Genomic DNA, 10,525 nt, shown 5'->3' on the forward strand with positions numbered 1-10,525 from the left:
CCAGCGACATGGTTTATGGCTCTCTATATAAAATGTGAAACTTGTGAGACTTCTTGTTGAAACACTACTACGAATTTCAAGATGACTGGGACGAGCAGATGGTGTAAAGGTTAAATTGCTGGGCTACACCATGATTCAAACCCCAGACCTGGAGGCTTAAAATTCACACCAGACACATGTGTGCACGCCCAAAATCCTGAGAGAGAATGGAGGAGAAGTGATTGTGGTGTGGCCATTCCCCCCCTATCCCTGGGGGGAGAGGGATTTCTTGCTTTCTATCTCTCTGTCTCTCTGGTGAGGGTGCATGCCCTACAACAAAAATCGTTCTCTAAAGAAAAAAAAAAAGACAATTTCCAGATGGCAACAGCAATGCATTAAACCAAGTGTGGGGTCCTCCTGAGAGCGAGGTCCTGTGTAACTGCCCTGATGGCAACTCTGCGAAGCTACTCTGGGTGTTTGAACTCGTCAGGTAGGAATAACCGGTTATGCCCATCCTCTCCCTCTAAATTCTGCAGTATGTCTCCATCATCTTTTGCAGGGATAGCAAAACCAAATGCCCACAGAATAAATGGGTGGTGATGACTGTCACATAGTAGAGAACAAATGTTCCCCCCAAAGGAGCTAGGAATGAGCTCTCGCCAATTGTCACCACGTAAGTATTAAGGCTTATTGGTGTCTCACCTTCTAGTTTTTCAAAAGACGCCAGAATAAAGATTTTTGAAAGAAATAAATCTTATTTTTGAATGTTGGCAATTGCTAAGAAAAATGATCTAAACTTGGAAATGAGGCAGAAGGAAGACTGCAATTCCTTTCATTGGCATTCAAGAACAGTGTTTCTCAAAAGGTGCTTCGTAATCAATAGCAGAAATGAATCATCGGCACTGTCTGCCCCAGTCCTCCTGAATTGGAAACACCCCGGTGCTGAAGACCAGCCCTGAGCTGTGACAAGCCCCCACGTTCTGATCGAGGCTGAAGTTTCAGATTCGCTGTTCTTTACCACTGTCTTCCCTGTTCAGCCATTGTTTGACTCCAGGTGAACACCGGATAGATTGTTTGACTTGTTTATAATTTATTGCTATTACATATTTAAAAAGACTTACTATAGAGCATATGCACTTGCCAGAGAAGGACAGGCAGAGAGGGAAAGTAAGAAAGCACGCTCTTTACCTGGTGAGGATGGCCATGCTGCAGTCCCTTCTCTTCCATTCTCCTCTCGGAATTTAGGGCACACATGCTCACATGCCCAGTGTGTTTTTCAAGCCACCAAGTCCAGGAATCAAACAAAACTATCGGCTATGCGGGGTACAGCCTCCGTAACTATCATGCCACCTGGCTGGCCCTTATTTTTATTATTTTTTAATTGCCAAAGCGTGCAAGCACTCACCAGAGAGAGACACATAGAGAGAGGGAGAAAGCACTCCTCCCTCTACCCACAAGGGGCATGGTCACACCGTAATCCCTTCTCCATTTCTCTATCCTTTTGGTATTTGGGACACACATGCCCGTTTTTCAAACCTCTGAGGCCAGGATTTGAACCGCAGTCAGCCATATCTGTCTATTATGAATTAGGGTTCTGACATTTTTATAACTCTGTGAAGTTGGATGCTAACTTGTAGAAAACCAGTAACATGCCAGTGATTCTATTTAGTCCACTAGAGCTGCAAATGATTTCTGTATGGTAGAAAAGATACCCTCAAAGAATGTGGTTTTATTTCCTTTTAGGTCATTAACCAAATTTGGAGCTAACTTAATTTTATTTTAGAGTTCTTTTGTTCCCCCCCCACCCCCCACCCCCCCAGTTTTTTTCCTATCCTCTTTAAAACTACCTTGATCATCTCACTAGTTTTCTGGCTAAATAAAATTTAACAGATGCTCACTATGTATTTTTCTAATAATTATATTTTTAACATTTTGAAAATTACTTTGTGACACAACTATAACCCAAGTTATTTTTAAGACATCGTGTTGGTTGGTATCAACCCACAGGTCACTAGTTCATGTGTGTGCATGAGAGAGAGAGAGAGAGAGACCCTCAACAGGGTCTTAGCATGCCACAACCCTCTTTCCTCAGTCCTCCAGCTTCTCGGGGTCTTAGGCACCTATCTACATGCCTGACTTGTTGTCAAGCTGGCCTGGGGATCTGAACCTGGAGTTGGCCATGTGGCTTATATCATTGGCCATTCAGTTCGTTATCACCGTACCACTAGGAGGGGCCGTATAGGATCAAGTTCTATTGACTGTCTCCTGACAGTGCTTTTCAAACTTCAGTGTGCACACAAATCCTGTTGGGAGTGGAGGAGATCTTGTTAAGATGCAGCATTAGATTCAGGCTGTTTGGAGTCAGGGCCTGAGATTCTGCCTTTCTTTCTTTCTTTCTTTTTTTTTTTTTTTTTTTTTGCTATAGGGCATATGCCCTCGCTGGAAAGAGAGACAGAGAGACTGAAGCGAGAAATCACCCCAGGTGGGATGGCCACACTGCAATCTCTTCTTCTCCAGTCTCCTCTCGGCATCTTGGGCACGCATGCACATGCGCCCAGCGTGAGTTTAAGCCACTGGGTCCTGGACTTGAGCTGCAGGCAACTACATGGGAGTCCAGCGACATAGCCATTATGCCAACTGCTGGACCCTCGAGGTTCTGCCTTTCTAATAGGCTCTCAGGTAATGCAGAAGTTTTGGCCAGAAGGCTCTCTTTGGGCTATCAAGGCTCTAGAAGGCAGGGCTCTTACCTAAGCATCTCTATTTCCAGGGCAGATTAAAGTGCTTTGCATGTACCAGTGTGAAAAAATTAATGGACCCAGAAGTTCTTTATGTATAGTTATAAATGCAAAGTGTAGCCACTTTGAAATCTGTACTTTCAACTCAGTCTCCTGGGATAAGTGCACATACTAGGGTTCTGCCTTTTTTCTCCTTTTTCTTTTGAGAGGGTGTCCTAGCTGTGTGACCTAGGAGAGTTGTTCACCTCCTAGAACGACAATTTCCTATTCTGTGAGATGGGATCCTTAACATCCAGCCCATGTGGCTTTCTTAAGGGCTCAAGTAAGATAATGCAGTGACATGTCTCTAGAAAGGGTTGGTATAAGCTCTCCATCTTAGTGAAGCTTAATGAGGATAGGAAAATGACATGCCTGGGGGAGGGTGGCTGGTAGCTGCTAAAGGGAAACAGCTGCAGGAAGCTGGCTCCTAGGATACATTTCGCATCATTATTTCTGTTAAAAATATTCGACTTCCGATTTCCAGTTTGGCCTGTAAAGAGCTTGGAAGTCACCACTGTCCTAACAAACAAAAAGTTTCACAAACTGGAAAATCAATAAATCTTTAGGCCCATCAGAGAAGTGAAGTTATATGGCAAATCGTTATCCCCAAGATCGGAGCGACAGATGGGTGGATTGGATATACTGAATTACCATTTATCAGAGTAGAAATCTCCTGAGAAGCAGTGTTGGTAATTGACAAAGAGGCTCAGTGTGGACAATTGTGGAAGTTAAAAACTCAAGGGGGATCCAGTGTTAGAGGTTCCCCACACATCCGGGAGTATTACTTCCAAGAGCTCTCCTAGTTCTTCACTTGAGTCTCAGCGAAAACTCCTTTCCTGCTTCTGGTAAAGGGAGGGAAAAAAAAAACATTCTGAAATATACCAAAGCATTCTTTTCTTGTTAACAAGATCTGCCTTCTAGAGAAACTACTTGATGAGAGCCTAACCTGCCAGGGTTTCTTCAGAACCCAACCTATCAGGCAGATGGAGAAATACCTGCAACTTCAGCTGGTTCTGACTTTCCAGTGGATTATTAAAACAAACAAACAAGCAAACAAGCAAAAACAACCAAGGAATAAAGACCAAAGCCTTTAACATAACCCTAAATCTTCAGGAAAAACCCAAATTTAGTGCTAGCCCATGGCAAGGTGGTTAAGGAGGCTGGATCCCACATGGCCAACTGTGTGGTTTGAGTTATGGACTGGCAACTTGAAAATCACAGTGGATGCATGTGTGTGTGTGCCTAAAATTCTGAAAGGAGGGAGAAATGGAGGAGATGGGACTGCAGCATGACCATTCCCCATGAGGGGAGTGCTTTCTTACTTTCTCTTCCTTTCTCTCTGGTGAATACATGTGCCCTCTGGCAAAAAAAAAAAAAAAAAAAAAAAAAAAAAAACCACAACTATTCAGACTTGAATTCTTTTCATAAAATGGATTCAATAACCCTAATTTTGCTACCTGTTGGATTATTCGAAGAACAAGAGACTTGCTGGAAAACTCCTTACAAATTATAATGGCTAAAATCAAAATACCTGGCAATACCAGGCCCAGGCAGGGATGCAAAGCAACCAGAACTCTCATACATTGCTGGCGAAAATGCAGAATTGTATGGCTACTTTGGAAAACTGTTTTTGCAGTTTCTTATGAAGTTAAAAATATATCTAACCATTATATCCAAGAATTCCACTTCTAGTTATTAATATTTACCCAAGAAATGAAAACTGATGTTCACATAAAACATAAATATTTACAGTGACTTTATTCATAATTGGCAACAACTGGAAGCAATCAGATGTCTTTGAACTCATGAGTGGATAAACTATGTATATCTATATAATGGAATCTGCTGAATGATAAAAAGGAACTATTGATATATGCAATGACATGGATGAATCTTAAATTCACTAGGCTAAGTGAAAGATGCCAGACTCAAAACTCTACATCCTCTATGGTTCTATTTATGTGACATTTTGGAAGAGATTATAGGACATAAAACAAATGAATGCTTGTCAAGGGGTAAGGGGAGAGATTGGATGCAAAGAGACAAACAGTAGGGGTGCTCTTGATGGTCGAAATGATTATTTGACTATATGTGTTTATCAAAAGTCATAAAGCTGTAGACTAAAACATGGAGAATGTTAGTGTATGTAAACTATAGCTGAATAAACAAGACTTTAAAAAGAGAGTCAGCTGCTGGGGAAATGGATTACAAAGCAGTTATCAAAGGACCAACATCATCCCCATAACAGTAGCCAATGAAGAGAATTCTTCCATGGCTTAGAAGAGTGGCTTGAGATATGAAAGAAAGATATTGTGTGTATCCACTTAATATAAACCGACTATATATGGTAGAGATTGAAATATTGGAGGACATAAAAGCAGTGCAAATAGTTAATGAGGATAAGACAGTGTGGAATGGGGGAGAAAAGAGTATAGAGAAAGATAGCAAGAGAGACATGACATTAGTAGGACACAGATATGGTTTATTACCTGTTGATGATGGTGTGTATAGTATCCTCAACTGGATTGGTGTGAGAAGTATTTCATGTTGGGTAAAGTCTTTTACAAGCAAAATGAGAAATAGTGATTGACTGTTTAAAAAATAATTAGAATAACAATAATGATGATGGGGAAAAATAATGAAAAGCTATTGGATGATGAAATGGGGATGTTACTGTCTCTGTATTGACTGATCTGCATGGTATTCCTTCTGGAAAAAGAAATGTAATACACTGTAAAGTGATATGTAATTCAAGATAATATAAACAAGATTATCATGATAATAAATAAGTAAATAAATTTTTAAAAATTAAAAAAATATATATATAAAAAAGAAGAGTGGCTTGGAAATTTATGGGGAGCCAGAATGAGATTATTATTATTATTATTATTTTTTTTTTTGGAGAGATTTTCACTATAGGGCGTGTGCGCTCGCCAGACAGACAGAGAGAGACATAGAGACAGAAAACGAGAAATCACCCCCCAGGGGAGATAGTCACGCCGCAATCCCTTCTCCTCCATTCTCCTCTCGGGATCTTGGGCAAGCACGCACACGCTCCCAGCGTGAGTTTTAAGCCACCGGGTCTGGGACGCAAACCGCGGTCGACTACGTGGGAGTCCAGCGACATAGCCATTACGCTAACTGCTGGTTCCTAGAATGAGATTATTATTAAGTATTTTATTTATAATTATTATTAAACATTTATCATTTCTTCCAAATGCTGGAGGGATGAGAGAAGAACAAGGTCCAGCTATTATTTATGAAGGGCTTACGATCTAGTGAAAGGGAGTAAAAAAAATACAATAATAGTATAATATGATTATTATATTCAATAATAAGTAAATAATTAGTATATAATTAGACTCTTCACACATTATATAACTGAAAGCTAAGTATTTTTCTTCTTCTTTTTTTTTTTTTTTTTTTATAGAGAGATTTTTGCTATAGCAGTGTGCACTTCCTGGAGAGACAGAAAGTGAGAAATCACCCTCCCTCCCCCAGGAAGGATGGCCATGCTGCAATCCCTTCTCCTCCATTCTCCTCTTGGGATTCTGGGCATGCACACACACGCACCCAGCATGAGTTGCACGCCGCTGGGTCTGGGACTCTAACTGTGCTTGACTACATGAGAGTCCAGAGACATAGCCATTGTGCCTTCTGCTGGTCCCAAGCTAAGCATTGTTAGTTGCGACCTAGCTCTGGGTACTTAGCAGCAGTAGCATGATGGCAATATTGACTGTTTACGACAGGAGGGATCCTATTCTAAACACCCATCTAAGCCTCACAAACAGCTATGAGGAAGGCAAAAGACGGAACAGGGATTCAGCATCCTGTCAGGACAACTACCTCCTCGCCATTACAGTACACTACAGCCAGAGCCATACAGTGACATGGTCACCTAGAGTCCCACATTTTGGAACTGGTTGCTGTAATTCTGACTTGGTTTCCTCAACGTCAGAGAAGAAAAATCAACCACATGTAGGGAGGTCAAATATGCAAAATTCTGCTTCAGATACCAAGATAAAGCCTTCTTTTTGTATCCCTTTCTGTATTTACCATCTACCTGCCTCCCATGATTAAAGTAGTAATTATTGCAGAAAAGGAAAAAGAGAAAAAAAAAAGACAAATAACCCATCACCCATAATCTATCATGAAAAAGTACAACTCTTCATGCTTTGGCACATTGCCTTCCAGTCTTTTTTTTAAAAGAAAACTTTTTTTTTTTTTAAAAAAAGGTATTTACATAGCCAATATCATACTTAAACGTAATTTCGAATCCTGCTTTTTATCACTTCACATCAGAGCATAAACTCTCATCATTTTAAGTGGCTGCATAATAATCCATCCTGTGGCTGGTCTGTGATTTATGAAGTGTTCTTGCACAGCTAGATATTTAGGTTGTTTCCCGTGTTTTCACTATTCTAAATAACAGCACTATGAACATTCTAGTCCATAAATCTGTGTGTGCATTGCAGATTATTTTTTTAGGATAGTTTCCCAGAAATGTAATTGCTAGGTTAAATGTCATGAATGTCTTAAAGATTACATAGCGATGTAGAATTCTTAAAATTTACAAATAACATTCTTTGCAAATAAATGGAAAGGCTTCCAGGAGGTCAAAAACTGTCTATAGACTTGTTCTCATGTGTAAGTGTGGAAAGGTGGGGGTTAGGGATGAGAGACACAACTGCAACATTTTGGCTGTGCTTTAACCACTTTTTCTTTTTTTTCTTCTTGCGTGATACCTTTCAATTTTCAGGGCTACATGCTGATTAAATATTGATTTACTAAGGGCCAGCAAATGGAAGTGAATTCCAAGTATGGAGTGTGTATGTTTTTTGTAAGGAGAGCCACCCCCAGAATCAGCTAGGCATTTTTTATTTGGCAGCAGCACTTTCATTGCCATTATCTCAATAGCTCTTCAAGACTGTCTGGAGAATGATGGGGCGTTGCCATCCCCATTGCCAGATCATTCATTAGAAATTTGAGTCCAGAAGGAAGAAGTGACTCACCCAAGGTCACAGAGCTGGCTGGAGAAAGAATTTCAGTTCCCTCGCTCTAAGGCTACAGTCCTTAGTGTGAACTGACTCTGTCCCCCTTCCCCAAATTCAAATGTCGAAAGGAATCCCCAGTGTAACTGTGTTTTGATATAGAACCTATAAAGGAATAAAAAAAAGTCAAACGAGGTTAAAAAAAATAATAATACAAAGGCCAGACCCAACTTTGAGAAGACTGGTGTCCCTACAAGACTCTAACTGGTAAGACTGAAAAATAATAATAGCAAATGGAAATAAATAAATAATTCTTAAGAAAAAAAGAAAGAAAAGGGATACTCTGTGAGGTGGACCCACATGAGAAGGTTCCAGGTTTGTATCCATATGTATGCCCCTATCCAGGCCTGGCTGAGGCTGGGGATGAATCAGTGTCAGGATCTTGCTAAGACTGCTGTCTGTCTCTCTCTTTCTCTTGCTTGCTTGTGGAAAAAATGTGTTTTTAAAAAACAAAGAGGACAAGACACCAAAGCTCTACGCACACATAGAGAAGAGGCCACGAGGACATTGTAAGAAGGTGGCTGTCTACAAGCCAGGAAGAGAGACCTTACCAGAAGCCAAGTCTGATCACAATTGGATCTTGGATTTTTTAGAATAGTTTCCCAGAAAAATCCCCTCAGAACAGTGAGAAAATAAATTTCATTTAGTTAAGATACTCTCTGTGGTATCTGTTATGACAGCCCGAGGAGACTGGTAACAGCTCCTAACCACATCAACGCCAAGAACCACATCTTTTATTTCCTCCATGGGTGCCCATGAGCAGGTGCCCTAGCTACTACCTATCACCTTCAGGAGTCTCATCTTCTCGAGCACGTAACATCTTGTTTAGTTGAGCAAGCCGGGGTGAAAGTCTCTTCTAAAGAGGTTTAGTGAAAGGAACAGACAACTGAGGCTCAGTTTCTTGAACCTGACTTTGTCAAAACTTGCTAAGGGATCACAGGCAGGTCACTTCTCTCTCAATTTGAATGTGTCCCCCAAAACTCATGTGTTGAAATTTGGTTGCTATTGTGATGGTATTAAGAGGGTGGAAACTTAATCTGACTATGGTATTAAAACGTGAGCCCTTTGGAAGATGATTAGACAAGGTCACCAGGGTGGGAGCCTCCATGACTGAATACTGGTGTTTTCACTGGAAGAGGGAGAGACCAGAGCTGATGTATACAGGCTCTTCCCTCTCATCTCATAATGCTCTGCATGGCCTGGGGTCTCTGGAGAATAGAAACCAGCAGGAGGGCCCACATCAGAGGCAGTCCCTCAATTTTGGCCCTCCAGAACTATGAGCTAAATACACTGTTATTCTTTACAAATGACCCAGTCTGTGGTATTCAGTGATAGCAACAGAAAAATGGACCACAACATTTCTGACTGTGCTTCCCCATCTGTAAAATAAAGTGTGTCCCATCAGGCTCTGGAGTTATACAGATGTGGGTTTGAATCTGGGATGAAACATTAACTGTGCTACTGAGGGCAAGTAACTTAAAATTAAATTAAAAGTAAATCAGATCAGGCCTTGGTGGTGGAGTCAGTGGTGTGCTGAACTGCAGATCTGGAAGCCATGTGGCCTGTGGGTGGTTCAGATCCCCAGCCCTGTGGACATGAGACTCAGGTGCCCAGGCCCAAGACACCAGGAGCTGGGGGATTGGGGGAAGGACAATCATGGTTTGACAGAGCCTGGTAGGGGTGGAGCTCTCTCTCACTCTCCTTCTCTCTCTCTCTCTTACGTGCACCTGCTCTTTATCATGAAAAAACTGAATAATCTTTAAAAATTAATAGAGATAATGTATGCAGAACCCTAGCACGTATAAAAGGTCAGTAAAAGGCGCCTCATTCCCTTGATTAAGGTAATACATGCTGAGCGCGGCTAACAGTGTCTCGCACTTAGCGCTGTGTGAGTTTTAGCTACCATAATTTTTCTTTTGTTAACAGAGAGTAAGGTCTCAAAAAGTAATAGTCAATATATTATTACTTTGGGTCTCATCTCCCTCCATTTCCCTCCAAAACCTGAACCCTAATCATCCGAATCCTGGGTCCCCCTTCTTCCCCTACCCCCTATAGATCCCGCGGGCTTTCGCGCCCTAGAGTGTTTGTCCAAGCTGTTTCCTCGGCCTGCAATTCCTTTTCTGCTCCTCCCAAGCTCAGATGTCTTTCCCTCTGGGATTCTGGTCTTCACCACCCCCCTCCTCCCAGTCAGAAGGAATGGCTCCTTGATTTGTGTCCTGCTAAGAAAACAACTCCATATAGCACTTAGTTCTTTGTGCCTGGTGGTTCGGTTAACCCTTTCGGAGCCTACCTCTAAAAGGCAGCCTCTGGGGCACAGCGCTGGGCGGTCGCCTCTCGGGGAGGGGGTCACTCGAAGCGTCTAGCACAGCGCGGGACAGAGAAAAGGGCCGTTGAGCAGAGAGGGGTTCAGTTTAACTCCTAGAAACCCAAGCCCCCGACCCTCTCCAGGCCATCCTCAGTGAACCCCTTCTCCCCCTCGGGCTCGGATTCTCCCTTTCCCGCGGTCACCTGAGTCGGCCGGGATCCCCAGGGGTCGGGTCGGCTCCACCCCTGGCCAGTCCCTCCAGCCCCTCCTCGCCAGCGCCCCGGGGGTCGGGTCGGCCCCCCCCCGGGCCGTCCCCTCCAGCCCCTCCTCGCCAGCGCCTCCCCTCCTCCATCCCCGGGCTGAGCCCGGCGGGGCTGGGGGCGGAGTCTCGGCCCTGGGCTGAGGCCCGGGCAGGG

At 42.7% G+C, this 10,525-nt stretch overlaps 1 protein-coding gene across 1 annotated transcript in view; it reads left to right on the forward strand.

Annotated features, from left to right (window-relative positions):
* The first annotated feature begins 212 nt into the window (after window positions 1–212).
* The window catches only part of ADAM19 (ADAM metallopeptidase domain 19), a 116,504-nt gene continuing 106,191 nt past the window's right edge, over window positions 213–10,525 (forward strand). The window contains exon 1 of the mRNA XM_014582772.2: window positions 213–217. The gene's annotated coding sequence lies outside the window, so the exon portion shown is untranslated. The remainder of the gene's footprint in view (window positions 218–10,525) is intronic.

Source organism: Tupaia chinensis, unplaced genomic scaffold (genome assembly GCF_000334495.1).
Source record: "Tupaia chinensis unplaced genomic scaffold, TupChi_1.0 Scaffold143796_1, whole genome shotgun sequence".
Classification (NCBI taxonomy): Eukaryota; Metazoa; Chordata; class Mammalia; order Scandentia; family Tupaiidae; genus Tupaia; species Tupaia belangeri.